General features: G+C 47.2%; 2 long non-coding RNA genes across 2 annotated transcripts; both read right to left on the minus strand.

Annotated features, from left to right (window-relative positions):
- Nucleotides 1–961: 961 nt before the first annotated feature.
- On the minus strand, nucleotides 962–1542 carry LOC124661360. The gene is made up of 2 exons (XR_006990152.1): nucleotides 1430–1542; nucleotides 962–1302 (listed from the first exon to the last, which is right to left on the minus strand). It is a non-coding gene; the product is annotated as an uncharacterized LOC124661360 (long non-coding RNA).
- A 589-nt stretch (nucleotides 1543–2131) lies between these two features.
- LOC124661361 lies at nucleotides 2132–2499 on the minus strand. The gene is made up of 3 exons (XR_006990153.1): nucleotides 2443–2499; nucleotides 2262–2342; nucleotides 2132–2144 (listed from the first exon to the last, which is right to left on the minus strand). It is a non-coding gene; the product is annotated as an uncharacterized LOC124661361 (long non-coding RNA).
- Between the last annotated feature and the right edge of the window lie 6650 nt (nucleotides 2500–9149).

A 9149-nucleotide genomic window follows, 5' to 3' on the forward strand; every position in this document is an offset into this window, starting at 1 on the left:
CACTCGTGCAAAGGTAGTCGTCCTGTGTATCGGCAGGTGCTCCGTATGCAAACATCCTCATGGCGGCGGTGCAATTCTGAATCGACGAGAACCTGGCAATGCCTACAGCGTCGTGCTTCAACTTGAAGTAGGGGTCGAACTCTCGAACGCCGTGGAGGATATTCATGGACAAACCCCCGCTCATCCTATACCGGCGCCAGAAATTATCGGCATGTCTTGCGTCATCTGCAAAGTAGTCGTTGTGCAGCATGGTATGCCCCTCCATCCTCTGTTGGGGCTTCGACTTCTTTCTTCCCGGCGTTGAAACTCTACGGCGCGTCCTCTTCCGCTTCTCCGTCTCGGCGTCAAGTATGTTCTGGAGGGACGCGATGATCAGCAAATGCTCCCGAATGTCGTCGTTGAAGGCTTGCTCGTCCTCCAGCAGTCGGACAAGCATCTCGCTGTCGCTATCCATGTCTGAAGCAAAACTAATGGTTAAAATTCAGCCGTGGCAGACGATGCAATGAACAACGACTTATCGCGCCTACCTGACAAGGCGTCGAACACCTTCTGTGCGTGGTGGTGGGGCGGATTTGACTGCGTGTTCTGGAACGGGTTGGCGAAGCGGTGGCGGCAGCGAAAAGGCCGGCGAGAGAGCCAGCCGGCACGACGGTGGCTGACTCAGGGAAAAAAAAGATTGTCCACCATACCAGTCAGCAGCAGCCAATCATTAACCCACTCGACCAGTGGATTGACCGAACTAACCATGATGCAGTACCCCACATTCCCAGTTTAGAAATGAGGAGAAGCGATCAGTTCAGAGCCATGGACTTGTAGGACTTTCAGAGGCAACAACTCGAGCAGCAGCACCGGAGCTAAATAGCTGAACAACGAGATACAGAACACAGATGCAAACAATACAGCCAAACACTTGCAAAGCAACAGGAAAACATACCACACAAACGATGCATGCAAGGCATGGGAACAGGAATTTAATCTAACATTACCCAAACTGATATTATCACAATGTTAGCAGCCGCTGGGTGACAATGGGAAAGAGTAATGATGATCTAGGTACAAGCGGGGAGGACTACACCGCCGATGGGCGCCAACAGGGAGCGCTGTCCGTTATAGCGACGACGAGAGAAAGGTAAAAACATGACGACGTTGAAGAGATAATTCTAGTACACGGGATGGATGGATGGATAGGCTCTCGTTATGGGAGCCCGACACCACTACCGCAGTGCAAGGCGCTTGCACAGCAGCTCCCAGGTTTTGTGGTCCATTGGAGCACCGTCGGCTTCACTCGTCGTCGTCCTCGTCCTGCACGATGGAAGCAAGCAAAGCTCGTGTTCAGATACATAGTCTCTGGTGCTGTGTTTGTAGGCTGCAACAACCAAGTAGCACATAAACCTAGTGGTAAGTGGAAGCATGGTATATGGATTTATACCTCGTCGCTACCCTCGTCGTCCTCCTCGTCGTTGATCTCGGACTTGGACTTGTCGGATTCCTCCTCGTTGTCGTCCTCGTCCTTGGCAGCAGGAGCGGCCTTCTTGGTGGCTGCAGCAGCGGAATTTTTGACAAAAGAGACCACCTGGCCGAGTGAAATGTCAAAAAAGACCACCTCTGAATATTATTGTCAAAAAGGACCACATTCGCCGTGACGGCACGCGTGCCAGGCGACACGTGTCGCCTGCCGCCACAGTCGGAGGCGGCGGGGCCTGCCGCCACGGCCATCGGCGGCATGTCCACAGTCTCCTCATCGATGAATAGTACCCCATTTTGAATTTTTTTTAAACATCTTAAAAAATTCGAAAAAAAATACCAGCATGTAGCTAATTCTATGCACTACAATCGTGCAAAAATTCACTGCAAAATACGTTGTATTTTTGGCTCAGCAAAAAAGATAAATTCAACAAATTTTGTAGCTAACGTGTACTGTTCATCGATCAATACACTATTCATTGATCACACTAGACATGCCGCCACGGGCAATGGTGGCAGGCCCTGCCGCCTCCGGCTGTGGCGGCAAGCTGCACGTGTCGCCTGGCACGCGTGCCGCCACGGTGTAGGTGGTCCTTTTTGACAATAATTTTCAGAGGTGGTCTTTTTTGATAATTCACTCGGCCAGGTGGTCTCTTTTGTCAAAAATTCGCAGCAGCGCTCTGTACAGGCCATGATTAGCACCCACCACAACGCACAAGGAGCGAGCATATTGTACAAGGTAGTAGTAAAAAAGAGGCGGGCGGGCGGGCAGGCAGGCAGGTGAGCAGCGTGGATACCTCGCCCTTGTTGTATGCGGCAATGGCCTTGTTGTAGTCGCCCTTGAGCTTGTTGGCCTTGGCGACGTAGGGAGCCTTGTCCTGCGGAGAGGAATCAAGAGCAAATCGGGTGAGATTGTGCATCAATGAAGCAGCGAGTGATCTAGTGTTAAGTCAAACCGAAGTAGGTATGGTTGTTTACCGATTCGCTCAAGCTTTTCCACCTCTCGCCGGCCGCTTTACCGACCTGGGAGGAAAGGCGCGACGAGAAATAAAAAGCGCGAACCAACTGTTGTGGAAGTGGTCGCCGACAGGTAGGAGCCCGCCTCGTTTTTCGTTGTGTCCGGCGTGCTCGGAGCGTCCCCCTGTGGACCGGGGACAGGATTAGGGCGCCGGACACCGTATTGAACCGTGCAAAACTTTGAAGCGCGTAGATTAGAAACGAAAATGTATCCGACACTCCAAATATTTTTAGGATCGCTTCGGTGAACGCAACTAGAGATGCTCTTATACATTGTCCGAGCAAAAGCAATGTACGTGACCCGACCCGAGTATATGTGGCTGGTGGACTGGTGGTGGCGGCCACCTAACCGCCCCTCACCTCCTCCATTGCCCCTTTCTGGTCTTTTTTGCGGAGCGGTGAGACTAGTCACAAACTCACAATACATATTATTAGTGGATATGATGTTTTGGCTCATAGGTGTAGATATATCTATTATAAAAAATATGTAAATCCATTTTAAAATTTTAAAAGAATATGAAAATATATCTTAGTGCAGTGAGACATTCTATGTTAGCTCACAAATTTGCAGACTTTATTTTTGCCTTGGCCTATGTATAAAAGATTTTTAAAAATGTTCTTTAAATTGTCATTTTATACAAGCCACAGAAAATAATATTTTTTCGCGACACTTTGTGTGCAAGCATAGAATGTGCGAAAGTACACCTTGAATATTGTTTTGGAATTTTTTTAACATTTTAAAATATATTTTTCGGAAATGGATGCATCTACACCCATGAGCTAAAATGGGTTTCCCATATTAACATGCATATGATACTAGTACTATATGTACTGATTTGTAGAATTTTAATGTAAAGTTATGTATAAAACCTATTTAATACTCCATATTTATCCTTCTATTTCTACGTGGCATTATACTGTACTATCTAATTCGTATGATACATCATCAACTATCTAATCATTAATTATAAGGACATCTTAGTTTGAGAACCAACATGTCGTTGGATTGTTAGGAGGGCAGTGACACCTCCAACCTACCAGAGTTCAAATCTCAGATTTGACACTTTGATGTCTCATAAAAAAGACGGAATATTTTTCAGTGGGAGGCAAGGTTTCCGTCGACAACGAGACGCCTATGGTGACTTCGTCAATCTCAGTATCCCGCCGGATCAATTCTTCAACGTGGTCTCTCGGAGGTACTCATAGAGTAGGGTATGCGTGTATGCGATTATAGGGGTGAGTGTGTGCGCGTGTGAGCGTCTTTGATTGTCCTGTGTTTCGAAAAGAAAAAATAGGACTTTTTTTTAGAAAAGAAAAAATAGGACTTCTTGCGGCGTCTCTGATATTGCAATAGGTAGGTTAATAACAGGTAAAACCCCCTTACAAAGAGAGATTTAATCCAAGAAAAGGCTTTTGAGAAATTGATGGAACCGTGGGAGAGAAGTGGGGGATGTGGCGTCAAGGGGGCGAAGACCTCGCCGGCGCCGCCGGCGCCGCCGGTGGTTGCCCTCGGCGACGATCTCCTCGGCGAGATCCTGCTCTGCCTCCCCGACATGGCGTCACTCGCTAGCGCCGCCCTCGTCTGCAAGAGCTGGGGCCGAGTGGCCCGCGTCCCAGCCATCTTTCGCCGCTTCGGCTCCCTTCGCAGGCCCCAACTGGTCGGCTTCATCCTCGCCGAAGGCAGCGACATGAACGTCCCTTACCACTGCCCTAACCTCTGCTTCGTCTCCGCCAAATCCCGCAACCCCGATGCGGCCTCGGCCGCCGCCGACGGCGACTTCTTCTTGGAAAACGTCCCCGACATAGATCCGGCCGGCGACGAAGGCAATAGACGCTACGACGGCCAGTGGCGCCTCCGCGGCTGCGACGGCGGCCTCCTCCTCCTCGCGCGCGGTCGCGCCGCGGTGGAGCTCGCCGTGTACAACCCCCTCGCACGGACCGCCATCTTCTTCCGCGTGCCCAGCGCCTGGCGCGATTCTTCTCACGTGGCCCGCTACGCCATCGTCGCGGATGATGCCGACGCCACGTTCCGAGTCGTGGGCGCGCTGTATTGGGCCGGCTCATCCTCCGCCGTCTTCTCCTCCCGCACCCGCGAATGGGACATGATCGAGTCGTCGGATGCCACCCGTGTGCTACCTATTTTTTCCGGATGCCAGAGCGACGGCATGCCCGCCGGCCGGTACGTGTACTGGCGGTCCAACACCAAGAAGTCCCGAGACTACATGAACAAAGAGAAGATAATGGTGCTGAACACCGAAACAATGGTGTGGTCAGTTATCAGACCGCCGTTCCCTCCAGGCGAGTCGTACTGCATCGCGGACATGGCGGAGCACGGTGGGCTCTGCATCGTGTCCAGCAAGGAGCAATGCGTACAGCTCTGGGTCCGTAGCAGCAGCGATGAGTGGGTGATCAAAAAGGAAGTGTCGTTGCTGAAGGAGTTTGGGTACTTGAAGAAGCAGCTTCCTCGTGAGGAGTGGATGAATAGGGTGCGCATCCTGGCAATGAAGGTCAGCTATGTCTACATGGAGTTTTGGTCCATAAACAAGCCTCATTCATACCTTCTTGTGCTCAATCTGAACACCATCAAGCTGGAGATTTTTCCCAACAAGTCGACCGAGCCGTACAGAGGTCCTGCGTTTCCATTCTTCATACCGTTGGCACCTCTGCCTGCTCCAGATGATGACAAAACACTTCCAGGTGCTTGATACAATGGAGAAGGTAATGTCTAATTTGATTGGTCAATTTATTTTCTATGGTTCCTACTTCATTGTTCAGGTATTTAATTATTGGTGTAGATATCCCTCTCAGATCATGATTTTGTGATTATTTTCTTGGTTAGAAATTTGGTGCTTAATGGATCATGTGTCCCCATTTGCTAAAGAAACAAGCTTAAATGTAAATAAAAAAACTCCAAGTAATGCTGCTCATAAATTTCGTTAGTATTCTTAGAGTGTGTATAGTATCCCCTAGTCGTCAACCAATTTTCCTAGAACCTATCATGTGTAGAACATCTTTCTTATTTCAGAAACAACTAATAAATTGTGTTGTATATACTTGTTTAATTTTCTTTGATATTACAAACAAATTCCCCGCAAAACTAATTACAAACAAACTGTCAGCCAATTCATGAATAGGGCTCCTTTGATTCATAGGATAGGAAAAGTATAGGAATAGGAAAAGCATAGGATTAGAGATGTCATGCCTTGTTGAATCCTATGGGAATAGGAGTTCTCTTTGATTGTACCATAGAAATTTTCCATGAGGTATGACCAAATATTTTTTTGTCATAGGATTTGCACTACAAGATTCCTATAAGATTAATTCCTATAGAATTAGTTTCTATGAATCAAACAACTAGCATAGGAAAAATTTCCATAGGATCAAAATCCTACACTATTTCTATGCAAATCATATGAGTCAGAGAAGCCCATTATATGTTTTCCACCTGAAAATGAATGATTTTGAAATAAAACATTACGTACCACGGCAACTATTTGTTACTCTACTTGCTTTTGTCACTACAAACATTGTAGTCTATAGTTAGCTTCTGAATTTTCTATGCTATTGTTCAGTTGGTTTTCAATGTTTATCCATTTGTAATCTGTTTCTGGACTTCCTTTAAGCTCATAATTTGCATCAGTTACTTGCATATTTAAGTTCACTATATTTTCTTCGATAATGTCCATTTGATTGACAAACATAAATACCATTGGTTTTGTGCTAAACTTAATAATTTTGTAGAATGCACCAAATAAGTAGTTAGTTTAAGCCATCTACAACGCGGCGCTAATTTTACAGGCACTAGAAATGGAATTCCAGCCTCGTTTCCGGCTCTTGTTCTGGCATCGACACCTGAAGAGGAGTCAGACGCTTGGGAAAGACATACAAATTATGGCTCCCAGCGACCAGGCGCTTGTGCATGCCTGGGATTTCTGTTTTCTAAGCATCCCGAATTGGTGGTGCTCTTAGAATGCATGAATCGTGGTCAAAACGTATTTGTGCTTTCCAGGTTTAGCAGTAAAAACCTGTTGCATTTCTGTACCATGTGACCAGTGATCTCTTATATTTTGTGGTGGCTCTTGTTTCTAGCTTCTAAAGGCACTTTTACAATGCATATAAATCTCTGTATTTTGAATGCTTGACCTACATATGTCACTTTGCATGATCTGGCAGAAAATAATTCTTGTTCTGTGCATTTCAGGTCAAGTTCTAGCTTTGTTTAAAAGTTAACTGGAGCACGAGAGCATCACCTGAGACATCTGTTTCTATTGGAATCCTCGAAGATGATAGGATGCCTATCTTTTTCTGCTTTCTGATTTTGGCCTTTTGGGACAATAGCATCTCCTTCATCTGAATTGAGTTGTTTTCCAGTTAATAGTACTCGTTGGGTGTTAGTTATTCCCCATGTTCCGTAATTCTTGTCGTAATTGTAGTTTGGTTCAAATTTGAACTAAAACAATGAATAAATTATGAAACGGGTGGAGTATATTCAAACTTTCTATGTTGCCAGCGATGGTCTAATTTACTATCAGTCTGTGTTGTCCTGTTCCTTAAGGCAGCGTCTCACATCGTAGCTCAGGTCAAATGCTTTTTGCAGCATGATCGATTCTAGACCATTTCAGCTGCGCATTAGAGCCCTGATTTTCTTGTTGTATGCAGAATATAATATTTTCTTAAATCAATGTATGCTTTGTTCTTAATTGGAACGGTGAACTTAGCAAACATTCTGAATCGCAGGATCTGTTGCACGGTTGCACCACTTGTGATGGGTTCAGATTTCAGAGTAGGTTCCAGAGTTTCGCTTTGGCTTTAAAAGGGCAAAAGTTATTATAGAATATATATAAAAGGAAAGGAAGCAAATGCCATACTGGAGAGAACAAAGGTCGCTAGTCTCCCAACGTTTTTCTCAGAAGAGATCAATGCCTCTCACCTCAGCAAGACAAGCAGATAGCTTGCCAATACCGCTCAGCCGAACCTCTCGCGGCATCTCCAGCGGCGCGAGCAAACGGACGTTGAGTGACCGTTTGCGTTCGCCGGGCCGAAAAATGCGTGATGGAGCAGCTACGGCCCCACGCTTGTCGTCGTCTGCGTCCTCCTCGTCTTCGCAGGACGATCGCTGCTTTGAGTTCCTCCTCTACATCGAAGACGACCCACTCGCATCAAGCGACTCCCGGACAAGTTCGCCGAGTTCGTCAATGTCGTCGAGCCGACACACTTGCAGCTACGGAAGGCCAGCTGCAACTTCTGTTGGTGGACTGTCGAGGTCTTGTTCGACGGTCCGGGCAAGATGTACCTGCACACGGGGTGGAAGTTCGCCCGCGACCTTGCGCTCGAGCCCGGCTGCCAGCTCACCTTCCTCTACGAGGGGGACGGCGAGATGATCGTCAAGGTGTTCGATGATACAGCCTGCCTGCCGCAGGCACTACCACACCGGCGAATCCGGGTCGGACACCGATAGTTAGAACTTAGAGTGTTCTTTCTTTGCACCGAATATGGCTACGGGCCAGTTGAAGCCAGTAGTGAAGGTTTCTGGTTGTTCTTCCTCGGAAGAACCAACAGGGCACTGTCACCAGCTGGATTTTCCAGTTTGGGTGACTGGGTGTGCCCTCGAATATTCTTTCTTGACAGCGAACATACGGAAATCAACACAACTGGTTTATTTTTTTTATGTTTTTATTTGTGTTAACCATGGTTCAAACAATGTATTAGTTTATGTAAACCATGTTCCAAACTTTGTATTAGTTTGTGTAAAATAATGTTCTAATATGTAATATTTGGAACTATGTTTAAATGAAGAAGAGGAAAAAAACAAGTAAAAAATGCGTCGCCCCGTTGGAGCCACCCAGACACAAACGGTAATTTTAGCGACCCCGGCACTACGAATGAAGATGCGGTCAGCATACCACTCACCCGGAAGAGAGCAGATTTGACAGTCTCCCTAGTGGGATTGGCGAGTCCTAGATAATTTGCAACTTACCATGCATGTTTGATGTTTGGTAAGCCATAGCTACTTGGATAGGGAGATTGGGTTCCCTTTGCGAGCCATCGGCCTATCCCTATCCAACGTCCAAAGCTGATTCATAAGTAGCATCTACTTTCTAGAAAACCGCGTGACACAAGAAATGGAAAATGAAGAAAGAAGAACAAAAAATAAAATAAAAAACAAGAAAAATAAGAATAAGAAAACTGAAAACAAAAGAAAAGAAAGAAGGCGAGGGTGAACTCTTACCGGGCCTAGCGCAAAACAGACACAGAAGGGCTAAAATAGAAATCATCCCGCCTGATTGACAGAGCCTAGGCAACTCTACTGGGCCTTCAATATGCATCGGTTTGTGAGGGTCAGAGCATCTCCCCGTTGGAGCTCCCAGGCCGAAATCCGGTGCTATTTAGCGCCGGATGGATGTATTTTTTTGTATGGGGAGGCACATTTTCCCAGCGGCGAGCCCATGGTCGCTTGCTGACGCTCACCCATCGTGCATAGCGATGGCGCAGTCGCCGGGAAGGGGAACCGTCGGAGAGTGGCCTCGACGCATTGAACCGCCGTAATGGTCCGTGAAGTGGTCTGAGGAGCCCAGCCGTCTCGCCGGGAACGGGCGAAGTGGCCTCGACGCGAGAACCGCCCCCGCACGAACTTTGTGGAAGAGCAACCGCTGCTCTCTTCGTCGGTA

The sequence above is a fragment of the Lolium rigidum genome, chromosome 6, assembly GCF_022539505.1.
Source record: "Lolium rigidum isolate FL_2022 chromosome 6, APGP_CSIRO_Lrig_0.1, whole genome shotgun sequence".
NCBI classification, from domain to species: Eukaryota; Viridiplantae; Streptophyta; class Magnoliopsida; order Poales; family Poaceae; genus Lolium; species Lolium rigidum.